This window comes from Tursiops truncatus, chromosome 15 (genome assembly GCF_011762595.2).
Source record: "Tursiops truncatus isolate mTurTru1 chromosome 15, mTurTru1.mat.Y, whole genome shotgun sequence".
Taxonomy (NCBI): Eukaryota; Metazoa; Chordata; class Mammalia; order Artiodactyla; family Delphinidae; genus Tursiops; species Tursiops truncatus.
The window spans coordinates 74,775,819-74,778,865 of NC_047048.1; positions in this window are offsets into that span (position 1 = coordinate 74,775,819).

Sequence of the window (3,047 nt, forward strand, 5' to 3'; positions counted from 1 at the left end):
AAAGGTGCAGGGCCAGAGGTCATACTGCCAAGGCCTAAGCAGTAAGAAGGAAAGAACCTGGACCCTTGATGATATCATTGGTCCCTTAAATGAACCAACTTTAAAATGTTTCTACATCCAGACGTCTTATAAGTAAATCATATGTTTGTAGGTTGGGTGTTTTGCAGCCCAAAGCATCTCAATAGATAAAACAATATATGCTTGTGTATGTCTCAAGTTTACATGGAAGGAGATACGTAAAAGTGGTGGCAATGAATGGCTCTTGGGAAGGGGGCAGGAGGCAGTAGGAAGAGGATGAGAGGAAGACTTACTTTTTCTGGATATTTTCATTCTGCTTAAATTTTGTTTATCTCAGGTCAGCTTTTTACCATTTCAAAAACTAGAAAATAAAACTTCAAAAGCCAGTGGAACAATTGAGTTTTACATTTCTTTTAAAGGCATGAAATAAATAAATTTAATCTGGCAAGCCTGGTCCTTACCGATATAATCTGAGAGAGGCTGGTAGGACAGCCAAAACAGAAATGTTGACAAATTCAGTTGTTAAGGGGTTGGAAGGTGATCTGGGACTCAGCACTGCAGAGCTCGAGGGACGCTCGGAATTTCTCCTGCCTGCTTTCCTGCCACTGAGCAGTTCAACCAGCCCCGCCTAGTGTTTCAAAGGATTTCCAGGAGGCTGGAATGAGCTGCACCTCCTTGAAGTTCTTTTTGAATGTATACTTCAGATGCATTAGTCTGCCTCCTCTCCTTCAAAGACTGGACAAAACCCTCATCTGTTTTACAAGTCAGGAAGTAGGATTTTTTTCAAGGTCACACACAGTCAATTGGTGACAGGGTGGGAGTTGCCGAGGATTCCCTGCTTGCCCATGTTCACTTGCTTTGGCCCCTTGATGATCCTGGTCAGCCCAGGTTCCTTATCTGCTCCGAGGGGACTCCCTCAGTGTTCTCAGTGTTAGCACTGGGAAATCCCCTGTGAAAAAGTGACCTTGACGTCTATAAGTTTGGGGATTGCCACTTTCTGTAGGCCCCTCCTGGAGATTTATAGAGCATGTTAGCAGATTAAAGCCTCTGGAAAGTCTTGCAGTAAAGGAAACTATAAAAAAAAAAAATTTCCCCCAAACAGAAGTTCTGGAGTCAGTCTGTCTGTGTTCAAATCTCACTGTTTCACCTACTAGCCAGGAGGGTTGGGCAATGCACATAATGACCCTGACCCTCAGCTTCCTCGTCTGTATAATGAGGATATTGGGACTTCCCTGGTGGTTCAGCGGTTAGGACTCCGCGCTTCCACTGCAGGGGGCACGGGTTCGATCCCTGGTCAGGGAACTAAGATCCTGTAAGCCATGCTGCGCACACCACCCCCCCAAAAAATAAATAAATAAAAATAAAATAAAATAAAACAAGGATATTACTAGTACCCACCTCACAGAGTTGTCACGAGGATTGAAAGCACAAGTCTACAATCCATTATCAGAAATCAGTGTTTCAAAATTTAGAAATTTTTACATTTCAGAAAAGTAATCAAACTCATTGATATGAAACACATGAAAACTCACACTAAGTGGGTTCAACAAGCCTACACATAACCTCAGATCATCAGGGTTTGTTCCCAGATGAGCTTTGGCACCAGACTTTTGGGAAACTGTTGGTTTTCATAACTTAAAAAAATTCAGAATTGTGGATAAAAGAATGAGGATTTGTAATGAAAATAACAGCTAATATTTATTGAGCATTTTTTGAGCCAGGTCATGTTCCAAGCACTTCACATGGATTAACTTCGTTGAATCCACAGAACAACCCCATGTGGTTGATATTATCATATATCCCCATTAGGCAGATGAGCACACTGAGGCACAGAGTGGCTAAGCAACTCACTCAAGCAGCAGAGTTGGGATTAAATGAAGTGATGAATATGAATTGTTTATCACGGCGCCTGGCACATAATCCTTACTCCAAAAATGTTAGCTGTTATTATCTTGTTAATATCATCCTCATCAATGGTGCGAGAATTACAACTGACTTTTGTCTTCTTTGTGCATATGTGCAATTTCTAATTTTACTATAATGAAAATAGCCTATGTGTGGGAAAAAATGTTTGTCTGAAAATGAAACTCAATTTCTGAATTGAGCCTAATCTCTCAATTGTTCTCACTTCTTCTGTAAAGGCTGACGCTGATCTGGGCAGAAATAGATTTGTCACCTCAAAGTTGACTTCCTTGGACACAGCCAGGCCAGATGCTGGGCGCCCTACCACAGTCCTGGAGGGGCACCGCTTCAAGAAAGAACTTGCTATTCTCCTGTGAAGAGTGCAGTTAGCTGACAGCCTCCAGCTGCAGCATCTTTGGGATCTGTCTAAACTTCAAGCCAAGGCCAGCCTCTTCCTGAGTAGCCCCCAGGCAATGACTGAGTATAGTGGGGAACTTGGGCCAGCCATTTCCGCCCAACATGGGGCTCCTCTAACCAACGGCCTTTGCTCTGGAGCTCCCCACATTGTTGATGAAGACTTTGTCAGATCTGTATTGAAGTCTGAAGCTCCCTTGATCAATTCTGCTTTCTCCCGTGTTTTATCTTTCATAAGTATAACACTCCTCCCACCCACTATAAACCTCTTGCATTCCTAACTCCACTTTAGCATCTGCTTCACAGAGCACCCGAACGGACACACCACGCTTTGCTACCCCACAGGCATTCCCATTCCACTTCTACATCTTCCCTCACCAAAGAACCTTGATTTGGGGCTCAGCTAAGAGGCAGAAATCCCTTGATCTCTGAAAGATAGGTTGTTCTCCAACCCCAGCTGATAAATCATGATTCATCTTAAGTAAGAGCAGTAATCCTATTCCCCTTCAGCAATGATTGGTCCAGGATGGGCACATGATCCAGCTCTTCACCCCAATGGAAGGTCAGGGGAAATCTGGGGATTAACTTCATTAATAACATAGAGCTTCAGGAGGTGAGAGCCTTTTGCCCCTGCCCCTTCCTTCCTGCTTTGATCAGTGTCTTGTGATCACATGATGTGGGGCACTGGAAGCAGCTGTCATGGGTGATGTGGC